At 38.0% G+C, this 12,171-nt stretch overlaps 1 protein-coding gene across 1 annotated transcript in view; it reads left to right on the top strand.

Annotated features, from left to right (window-relative positions):
* Positions 1-12,171, top strand: part of LOC117241024 (sodium/hydrogen exchanger 9B2) — a 90,261-nt gene that overhangs the window by 1,957 nt on the left and 76,133 nt on the right. The window lies entirely within an intron of this gene.

Raw genomic sequence — 12,171 nt, 5'->3', positions numbered from 1 at the left:
ATTTGATACCAAAGCATTGAAATAACAACGAAATAAGGTATATAATATGTATAGGTTATAACGATCAGCACAGAGTATAGGCCAGGATAAAATAGGATGTATGATTTCAACAACTGCGTAAAACTAAAGCTCTAAAAGATGCTGAATCGGAGAAATGACAAACTTATTTTGAGTCTACTCGCGTTAGCGTTTTCGTCGTTATCGTTTTAGCTTTATTAATAATAAACTTTCTAAGAGACTTTCTTTCCTTGCATTGCGTGTTATTATTATTATCGCAGAGAAAAGAACGCGATAGATATCGCAAAGTTACATCTGGTGCCATTTTTCGGAACAAACTTTTAATACAGTGTCAAATGCCAAAGTTGAGACGACAGCTTTCAAACAATTGCCTCCTTAACTTCGTGCAATGCTCCCTTGATAAGACGAACTAGTTGAAAGCTGATAGAATTCTGTAAATAAATTACTCTCAGACCTAGACTATCGTAAAATCAATATTACGTCGTGCACCGGCAGTTACTACCGAGTATTTATACGTTGAAGAAAGTTGTCCGAAAATACAAGATGTATTTTCAAATTAAGTATCTTTCTTAATAATGTTTCGCGTTATTCGTCTAACCATTCGTTCGTTCAAAGCGTGCACAACAATGTTATTTTCGAGAGAAAACATAGTTTCCAAAAAATTAATTTTTGAGGAGAAGTCGGTCAAAAAAATTAATTCGCAGCTGAGAAGTTCGAAATTTGCGTATTAAATCCTATGTCACGTAGAACCTTCATAGAAATCAAATATGTAGTCGTGGGATTATTAGACTTGCTAGATGAATTATTCCCACAACGAGAACGGTGTGTTTTGTCGCCGTTTTCAAATCACAAAATCAAATCACATGATTTGATCCTCACGGTGAGGTTAATAACATGTACACGTAATGACAATAACACTGAGAATCAGACATGACAATGAGAATTAAAAAATTCCAAAATCTACATCTGCACGACACGGAGTCAGCGATGCGAAATATTTCGATTTTGATCTCGTTCAAATTCGCGATATCTGCGTCTCGAGCAGAAGTATTTCGCCTAGCACGGATGACTGAAATGTTATTTCACGCAATAGCTTGTATTTTTGCTATAACCGCATTTTGCTCGTGAAAGGGGCGAAAGGGAAGGGTGGTGCACACTCGTGTAACGGTAAAACGAAAAATTGCTATCTGGTTGAATAAACTTGAAAAGACTCTCAACTATGTATTTGAGAATATGCGTTCTATATCCTGAAAAGAATCGCGAGAAATATTTAAACGAGAATTCTGATTCTTGAGACAAATCTTGCTTTCGCGCTCCCTTTCCTCTTTCTCTTTTCCAAATCGATCTATTTTCTAGTCCATTTTGAAAATGTAAATTCCACTCGTTCGTCGAGTTGTTCGAAGCAAAGAAAATTGATAAAATATCGTTCCCGTTTTTTTAGATGATTTATTACAAGTACATGTATCGTATGGAATAGTTATGGAATTAACGACGAATTATACATATATAAAGAAAAAAATACATAGATAATTGAAAAAGACGATGAGACGTCTTCTATTCTTCTACGACGAAGAGAAAAATATGTTATCCGCGAATAGAGATATTTAGGTCTTGTCATGAAAATTATATAGAAATTATCAATTAAGTTTGTTTCGGGATAAATAGGTCGGTACATTGTACAGCGGCGGTAGACACTGGGCTTGATTACTCTGCAAGGGATCGTCAAGATCAATTATAGGGATAATAGGTTATTCAGAGCATTTAGGTGCTTGTAACGTGCAGAAAATACGAGACGAATAAAAATCTTCACGAAGTAATATTTATAGAACGAGTCTTTTTCTTGATCCACTGTTAATTTTGTATATACGCAGTTCCGAGCAATATCGCGTATAACGTATAAACCAGATGGATTAAAAATTCTTTGAGTCAGGATCGAATGAGAAATTGCTAAGAACTACGTGTTATTACGCGTAATACCTTGTACCGATAATAACGAGGATTAGGGAATTATCTTTGTTCGCAAAGAGCATGGAAACTAAGATCACAAAAGTGCTATTACTCTGATATCACGGTACTCGTCTGCAGAGAATTAAAAGAAAGTATTTTGTCTTAAAATACTTTTCCAATAGCGAACACTTTGGTGAAACTGTAACAACGCCACGCGTCCCCTTTGATTTCCATGATTTTTGAATATGTCGTAAAGTTCAACGTTTCGAACAAAAACAGCTTTTCCTATACGTATGGTGACCGCGCGGACGTCCATAGTTCCAAGATACTCGAACGAAAAGTCTATCGATACCGTTACAGTAAATCGTGCCTATAATCGCGCCTTTATGGCAGCGTATGGGTCAGTATTGGTTTCCGATAGTCTCACGGCAACCAGACAAAACGAAAGCTAACTGCAAACTTACCTCAACTATAAACAAAAGATAAGAATTAAATTTGGGCTAAATGTTACTTTATTCGGCCACCGTGAGGCGGCCGGCTACCAATACCGACGCAATTATAGCCAGAATTCATTCTAATGAAATGTAAAGTAATCGGAAAAAATGTCACTTTGGTAGCGAAAATGTCACTCGTCCATGTGCTAACGATCGATCCAAAAAACATCCAATTCTATCTAATGTTTTGTGTTTCCCATTTGCTTCGTGTCGAAAACAGAAACGAAACGAGAGATAGGGAAGAAGAAAGTAAAATAAGGAAGAAAAATAAGGAAAAAATTAATACCTTTTTTTTATATAAAATTTCAATTAGAAAAACTACGAAATTGTTGGCAAATGGGCTAGAAGCGAAAGAAACACGTATCTCAGAATTACGCGACATTGCTGCTAACGTTATATATATACAAGTCGGGAAACAATGAAGATTTATCGACACTTATTTTCGTGAAACTGCACAGAGAAGCTACCTCCTCTCTGATTTCGGTGGTTTTGAAATATGTTATGAAATTTACCATCTTTAACATGTTTTCCCTGTACATGTAACCAGCGGTCGGCCTTGGCTTCCGAGATACGTATTCTGCGTATAGTATAGTTGCGTCTCCGTAGGCGGTGTATGCCGCCACCTTATCTTACGTTTATAGCGTGTATCCTCTACACATATATGTATAAACGAGGGTTGCGCGAGCTTAAACCCTAAACAGCTAAGCTAAAAACTAAGCCAAAAACTAAGCTGACTAAAAACTGTCCGCGATACATTTCAAACTCGTCGAAATCGGATAACTAATCGGTAGCTTCTCTGCGAGTTTATCTAAGTAGAAATTAAGAAATTGTTTAAAAGATCGGAGATTAAAGAATTGGTAATATAAAATTCGTCGACCGCTGATTGGGGAGGGAATGAAAAAAAGTGTGGTTATCAGTTTTAAAACGCAATCATTTCTGTAAGTAAAAATTCCCATCCGAATCAAATAGAGCGAGCTGGTCGGCAAGTTTTAATCCACGATCGTGGTATTGGCTTTTTTCTGACGCTTGATAAAATGTTTCCGAAGCCGCAGCTGTACCATTCGCATACGCTATCAATAATTCGCACGAACTGAAAAAATCGCGATTCCGCGTGATTGATCGCTGCCCGACGATCAGCTTTCGGGCGACGATCAACGGGACGCGTATATGGAAAATAAAATGGAAATCGAATAACGACAGATAGAGACTAACTTTTCTACTTTTGATAGTAAAATGATCGTCCTTCGACGTACGACGAAAAGAACGTGTACATTATGGCTCTAGCGATAGATACAAATAACAGCTTGCTGGTATAAGATATTTCGACATTCGGATTAAGCGTTTAATTTAAGCGTTAATGATAGCAAGCTTCTCCGTGCACCAGCGACAATTTGTCGCTTACAGAAAGGCCATTCGTTTATATGGACGTGCGCGCATTTGACAACGCGACTGCAGTATGACTTTATTTTTTGCTCTTTTTCTCTCTCTCTCTCCCTCCCTCTGCCTCTCCCTCTCATCGATCCAAAGTTCAATTTCTTCTTCTTTTTCTACTAACGTCATATATAAACGTCAAAGCGACACTTTTGGTGGTCGTTGGTGCGCGCACAGCCTAAAGCTGCGTCTACACTGTTATAGCGTAAATTTTACGTATAACGTGTTTCTACTTGTATCACCTATTACAGGTGCGGATTCAGTTGCGTCCGCATATAAGAAAACGAGATCGGTCTTACCGTTGTGAAACATCCAGTTTGGATCTAGCTCGAATAACTGAAGGCTATTTTTAAAAATATGTAAACACGCACACGCATACATTTAATTTGACGATAGCAATGTATTTTATTAGATATTTTTCAATTAAAATAGATGGATGGCTGGTTTTAATTGTTCGTATGTCGCGGTATGCTTGTAATCGCAGAGGAAGACGAAACTTCTGTAATTAGCGAAAGAATAATTAATTTTAGTCGATCGTAATAGGAGTCAGCCTTTTCTAATAAGTAATCACTAAGTCTTAAATGCTGGTTTAATTTTTATCACCTTTCTTAATTTTATCCATTGATATTGGCGACAGGCTCGTTAAAATACTTGTGCTAATCGTTATGATTTTTAATTAACTGAAAATTTGTACGAGACCGAGATAGAATTAAAATTACATTCAAATAGTTCGCTATCTTACAATTAGTTTATCGATTGATTACAAATTAAACGAAGTTCGAGTGAACTTTGGGGAAGTGGTACAGAGCTTCGACCAGCAATTAGTGGTCTTTCGGTTTCAATCGACGATCATCGACTTCAGTTATCGAGCTTCGATTTTAATAATTAGTTTTGATGAAAGCGAACTACGCGAGAACGTGGAGTTCGTAATCAACGTCTAGTTTCCATAAATTGTGCGCGAAGTGAATTTGTTCGATAGGGACTTTCTCCGTATTTCCGCATGATTTTCCTATTCGCCATCCCCTTTATTTTTCGAAGGATGAACTCGAGATAAAAAATCGGCTAATTCTTAGCATAATCTTCTTAACGAAAGCACGAGAAATCACCGTTAGTACGTCGTGTAATGGTCGCGTAAACGAAAATATACGGCGAATAAATACGAAGGATAAACGAAATAACGCGTCCAGCCATTATCGTTCGTAAATACATGTGCGTGTACAAGGCGTCAATACGTATATGCACCTATATCTGTGCATGCCAACCAAATCGATCATTTATCTCTGATCTATTTGAAGTTTATAATCGTGCCAACCGATTTGCAAACGATGGGTGTTGCGCTTTAATTCGAAACGCGTTATCGGCTGCAACGTCAGCGACGCGAACGATCTCGTACGAATCGGATGTTTTTCGACGGTATCTGCACTTCATCTCGTAATATTGGAACTGCGTACGAACGTAGCCTAGGACCACGGATAGCAAGAAATATAACGGTAGGTTTTTTTAACGCAGTTGCACGATCTTTTTCTATGTTGCATCGCTGCAATTCGCCGTCAACTTTTTGTATCGTTACGTTAGAATTTCCGAGATACGGAGTTTACGGTACTTCTAAAAAGTAATTTTTGATGATCGTTAAGGGTCGTAGGTAAACATATACACCGTGGCTCTGAATTCTATCGAAGTAAGTGTTTTTGATTTCATCGATGTTATTTGTATCTTTTATACGCTATTCGATCAAATTTGTCGTAGAATTCCGTAAATTATGTAACAATCTATTAATATTCGCTTACGTACGAATGGTAAGTGTGGCGTAAAACGATGAATTTTTCCAGGAATTTCGTCGATCGAAATTCAGAAGCATCAGCGGTGCATTTCGCGAGATGATTATTCGTTGCAGCCTCGCCTCCGTTGCAGAGTAAATCTCAATGAAAGTGCGTAGAAGATTATCCGAAAATTAAAATTAATGGTCTGTATTTGCATTTTCATCGCAACGGCGAAGTTTAACGAACGGATGCCTAATAAAACCGAAACGGACGCGAAGAAAGAGTTTTCGTAGATTTATCAATCTTTTACCTTCCAGACTTGCATAATTTATAGCGTTTTTCATTTTTTTTTTTTTTTTTGCTACGACGTTCAACGGCACACACAACGCAAAACCATTGTATTGTACGCGATAGCAAGGGAAATGAGATAATCTAGCCGTTGGTATATAAAAATTTGTTTTCTACGCGAGAAACGACGAACGAGATAACGCAGAAATTTGACGTTCGTCGGATGACTACGCGACGGTCGAGCGTCGCCGGGTCGTATCACCAAATTATTGAAACTTTATCGTTCTTTTTCGAGAGAACGGTCGAGTTTCGCGTCTCCTTTCGGACTTTTTATCCTCGCGACGAGTAGAATACGATGGAACGAAGAAAGATTCGACCATGAATTTCAAGCTACTGTTTTTTTACAAATCTTCGCGGATCCGAAAGCGTGTAGATAGAATCACGTTGCGATGGTTTTTGCAGTTACTTCTTTCCACCCTGTCCACGGTATAACGCGCCTGTATGATTGGATACATTATATGCGAATATAATTCATATCATTCGCATACTCTTGATAAAATTCATCGAAAGTCATTTTTTCAACAGAACAAATGCGTTAAAGAATGCTTCGAACGAACGCGTCACAGAGATTTTGTACGATTCTCGACTTGGTCCGCGAATAGCCTTCGTCAGTGTCAATTAGTCGTCATTATCGCGGTTTCGACGTAACTCACAGGAAGAAGAGAACTCGAGACGCACTGACGGAAGAAGGGAGGGATAACATTTGTGACAAATGTAACCGAGATTCTCTCCGTCACGAATCTCTTTTTTATTCGGTATTACAAGCACAGCGTCGTGTGAAATCGACGTTGCGAATCAGCGAACGATAATTGTCCTTCGAACTTGCTAACGCAAAACGTCATCGTATGCTTTTTCTGAATGCTCTCGTTGTTGACGTACATAGAAAAATGACGAAATAATATGGAATTATACTCGTATGATGGATTTATACGTATTTTGGATGGTCTGTCGAGTCTTAGATCTAATATAATACTATATCTAACTATACCTAACAATGAAATTCGTCCGGTAAACGTTCTATTTTTCTTGTTTTGCCAATCGGACGAACGTATATCGTATACGGCAATGGTCGTTCGTTTCGTTCAACGTTTAAAATATGTATCGATATTCGCGTAAAAATTGCAATTAACAATTTTCTCGCGTAACGTCAATTTCTTTCTTATATGTTTTACGTGTATTTAGCACCAGTGACAAGTTGTAAACCGTTTTAGCGAAACATTTTGAAAGGTCCGAGAGCTGCGAAAAATTCCTGGTATAGCTCTTACCGTGTAATTTTTTTACGCTGTTAAGAATTCGTTAAACCGATCAAGTTATTCGAAATAGGAACGATCTCGTCGATTTCGACGATCCTGAAATATGTTGTCAAGTTCGATGTTCCGAAAAACTTGTTCTCATACGTACCGCGTCTTAATTTCCAAGATATTGGCAAAGAAATTCAATGAAATTTAGGTTAAGATCACGCTAATCGGTCTACGGTAGGAGATATTTTTATATAGACCAACTTAAGCTTAACTCATCGGTGAAAGAGTGATGACCATTTGGTCAAGAATGTAACAAAGCTATACCTACCGTCATCGAAAGCTTTATTACGGAATAAATAATTATTTAGGGAAATAATTTGCGGAATACAAATTTGTAAAATAAATCGTTAAATAATACGTGTAGCCTCAAATATAAATTTCGCTTTATTTCTTTTCCAAGGTTTGTCGGATAAGGCGTAAAAGAAATTGTGAAAAAATTGCGATCGATCGGAATCACGCGCTAGATATTTCACACTGTACGATACACGCGATGATAATGCGTTGTTTCAAGTTATACGAGAAATTATCCGTATGACACTTGTGCTTCTACGATGGGTATGGTGCGAATTCTACCAGACTTCGACTGGTATACATTATCGAATATTCGATGGAAAATTTTCCAGATGCAGCTGCATCTCATTACGTACAACCTACGTTATAAACTTTCGCCGATAAGTATAGTTCCAAGAAAATATCGTCCGTTGCGCGTATTTCTGCGTTATAACGACAAACGGAATTTAATTCGTTAAGCAAAAATCGAAGCACATGTGTTAAATAGCAAAGTTAGAGAAACACGGAATTTCGCCTCGCTGAATTGACTTTCTTCGAGCATGTTGTTTAGAAGCGTGGTGCATAATTTGTATCCAGCGAGATAAAGACGAGTTTCTTTGTCCAAAATTTTACAGAACCAGAAGCGTATGTTTTGCGCGCTCGCGTTAGGTACATACATTAATTATACATGTTGAACGTATACATAAGAAAGGCAAGTCTAACCGTGCAACTTCTCGTTGTCTAACCGGTGGTGTACTTTAGGATGCGTGCATCTCTGCGTTCGAAACAAGCCTTAAAGAATTATCACGGACCAGAGTTTTTGATTTTTAATTGACTAATAATTAATTAATCGTCGTGTGATTTTTCCGTACCAAGCTATAACAGTTCAAAAATTAACAATTTTTGACGAAAATTTTCTCATCCTTTGATTTTCTAGCCAAGTGTATGTAGCAACAGGGTACACGTCATTTCCATCAGTTTCGTCCAGTTTCATCCTCTCTTCTTTATCGCAACCTTGTATCGATTCAATGTCACTGAAAAGTAACATTTTCAATTCGTATTTTGTTGCTCTTTCATCGTGTGATTTACACATCAACAAAAATATGACGACCCTACTTAAACAACGCAACGATCTCCAAGTAAGCTTGAATATTTTTGCTTGCATCGTCGCCATCTACATAAAAAACAATAAACATTTCTAGTATCATTTATCGCCTGACAGCTATTTCGAATGGCAGAAACTTATAGACACGCTGTGTAACGTTAGATGCGAACAAAGAAATATCATACCTGCACACAGTTTAACTTTCCATTTGGGTTTTAGAGGCAATCGGAAGAATAAAAAAATCATTTGCATTTTTTAATTTAACGCCAAGATTCCGTATCTATTCTCTGTTTCTTTTCTCGTCACAGAAAAATGACAAGAAAGTCGGGGTCCTATAAAATAGAGCGGCATTACGAGTAAGTAGTACGTACAACTGCCAAGCACGCTCCTTCGTTCTTAGAGCATTCAAGGTGACTGTTTCGCGAGCAAAATACGAAAGAAGAAAAAAATGAAACGGGTGCATAGGTCGGCTATGCGCGTACCTCTCGCTTCGCATAATTTCTCGTTTAAGAGGTTAAACGCGTTGCCCGTTTAACGAAGAATTCATTAATTGCTCCGCTCACTTTTACGCTTTACGCTTTTATGCGTGTCTTGCAGCGAAGACGTATTTAGGGAAAATTTGTACTAGCGAATACTCTTATTTATTTCTATTCCGGAAAGGAGGAAGAAAGAGAAGGAGAGGACGATTAAAGCTGACTCATTATATCGTTGTTCGAGTTAAATAATACAAGCATCCTTGGAAAATCCTTCGGATACTGGAAAGCGTAAATTCTTATTACTATATATGTACGTATAGATTAATCGTACAATACGCCATTCCTACTATAATAAACAATGTAACTATATCAGTGCTTCGTTAATACGCGTGTATACGGTATACGTACACCTACGTATACGCCTAGAATGTCAGAGTAGACGCTTCGATGCGACAGTGTTTTGATATATGAAATATCGCGATATACCGACCGCTTCGCCGCTTCATCGGATACTCTCCATTATTCTCTGATATATTTCGTAAATATCTTTTCCAGATAATTACCATATTTTTCACAGTCGTTACTTTCTAATCGGAAAATTGAAACAAAAGTTACCCATGTTGCTTTTTCTCTAATCTTCTCTAATCTTTTCTAACTTTTTTCGGTAAACGGTAATACGGTAAACTTCAACGTTCTCGCAACCTTCCTTCCAAAGGACGAACGTTTTTGTCATTTTTTTATCAAGCGGGTTTAATCTCCTGGCTCGTAGGGGAAACAATCTCCACCGCAGGTTACGTGTAACGTTTACGAAGAAAGCGCCGCAAAGAAATTCGAACGCGCAGCAGAATTTCCCGCAAAACTCTCGTTAAAAAACCTCGACCCCGCGTCCGGCATACGCGTCGATAGGTTAGAAAAAAGATATACGTCCATAAAGCGAGCCCGTATTTGGACGAGGACTGCCCGAATTGGTTCGGTGATTGAATTTACCGCGTTAATCGAAGTTATTGTCACGTATCTAATCGGTGGCTCGCGATATTGACTTGAAATTACTTTTCGCTGTTTCGATCAACGTGTACATCCAATGTCTCTGACCAAACCGAGCTAACGACGTTCCGAAAAAGTAGCATTAAACTTTGTAGCTATTACGTTCAAATTAAAAAATTATTAAATTAAATAATTAAATATTAAAAATATTATGCCAATATTAAAAGAATGTGCTGTAAATGTACTATAATGTTTATTACGTAGACACAATTTTGTCTAACGCTACAGAGATTATCTCCATTATTGTACTTAATTATTTTGTAACAGGTACTATGTAAGAAAAATACAATGCTTTTATCTTACATTGTTCACGAAGATGTGTTCGAACGAATACGACGATGAAACGAATACATTAATAATATCGACTATATGGAATTTTCATCGAAACAGCGATTAAACGATGTTATCCTTATTTCTATATGACGTTATCGACGAGTAATCGTCTGTTTACGTCGTATATCTGTAAACTGGAGCAATAAACATCTTCGATAGACACCGTACTTTTTCGTTTTTTTTTTTTTTTCTTTTTTTCCAACATTCGTACAATTCTATATTCCAGCTACAACTCCATTCCCGAACATTCTTACTAATTATTTAAAAATGTTCCTTTCTGATTCACGTTGCCACCTGTGTCACCAGTGTACACGTTCGAAATTAGAAGATCAAACTATGCGGGTTTCTAACGCGATCTAAGTAGTCTCGTGACGAGGCCTTCGTGAAACTAGTTTTTTCCAGTACCTAAAACGCTTTTCTTCCTCTCGAAATCTGACGTGCAAATGACATTACGATCTTCTTCAAAACAATATCATCGTTCCACGTGACCAACGCCAGCTGATTAGCATAATCGGAAACGTTCCTAACTAACAACTCAAACTGCGATGTTTTCTAATTCGATTTAAAACATCACACACACGCCACTCGACAACCACTTCTTTCCGGTATTCAAATAATAATTCCGATAATAACCGATGCGCGAATAGCCACGTGCGATCATTGGTGACAAGGAAACGTGATCTTATTCAAAATTTGAAACTCCGATCGTCTTTCTAACGATCCAAACGATTTCGCGACATGTTCAGGGAATTAGTTGCTCCTACGATATATCATCCTTGGATAGCTTTTTTAACGCAGGATTCTTCGGCCCACCGATAATTCTACTTGTTCGCAAGTTTTTCCTATAACGCAACGTCGCTATTTCTATTACGTTGTTGCGAACAGCGTTTTCACCTTATGGCTTTATGCGTTAATTTCAGTATGCGTTAATAGCGTTGATTTCTCCTATTTCGATCGTTATTCGTAAATCATTAGTTCAGAAAATACTCATTGTTCCCGTAGTCTCGGTTTCTGCCTGCAGAAATGGCCTGATCAACGCAACGATTACCGATAAATCTCCAAGTTTCGAGTAGCTCTGTTTCAAACATCTTTTCACGCCGTTTATCACGTACATGGTAATTATACATTTCTCGCGTGTATATAATTACGAATGAATTTCTGAAGTACGTAATATTTCCTCGTATACTTTATTCCATCCTTATCCCTCTCCTCCTTCCCCTTCGTCTTCTTTGTCCATTTTTCCTCGTACCCTTATGTTTGCCCGCCACTTGGCGCTCGTGCTTCAACAAATAAATTGCGAGCATATTTTTCCGTCGCATTATCGCTGGAAAAAATATAGGTTATTAAAGACGAGGGAAGGAAGAAAAAAAATCGTGTGGCCGGCCGTGTGCGCGGATCCGACCGAGTAAAAAATAATTCTTGTCGGGAAAATTTTCGTGGTCGCGATAATGAGTACTAATAATAATTGGTAGTAGACGTTAGCGGAAGTCCGCGACAGAACGATCGCGAGAGAAGGAATAATTCCCGGGCATGATTATCGGTGGAACGCGTGCGCGGCTCCGCCATGTGTATAACGACGTGGCTCGTTAAATCGCTCGGCTCGTCACGAGAACCACGGACAGTCGATTAACGGGATAATACGTT

This window comes from Bombus vosnesenskii, unplaced genomic scaffold (genome assembly GCF_011952255.1).
Source record: "Bombus vosnesenskii isolate JDL3184/JDL3185 unplaced genomic scaffold, Bvos_JDL3184-5_v1.1 scf7180000013264, whole genome shotgun sequence".
Taxonomy (NCBI): Eukaryota; Metazoa; Arthropoda; class Insecta; order Hymenoptera; family Apidae; genus Bombus; species Bombus vosnesenskii.
Note: the sequence above shows the minus strand (reverse complement) of the source record. Positions and strands in the feature narration are given on the sequence as shown.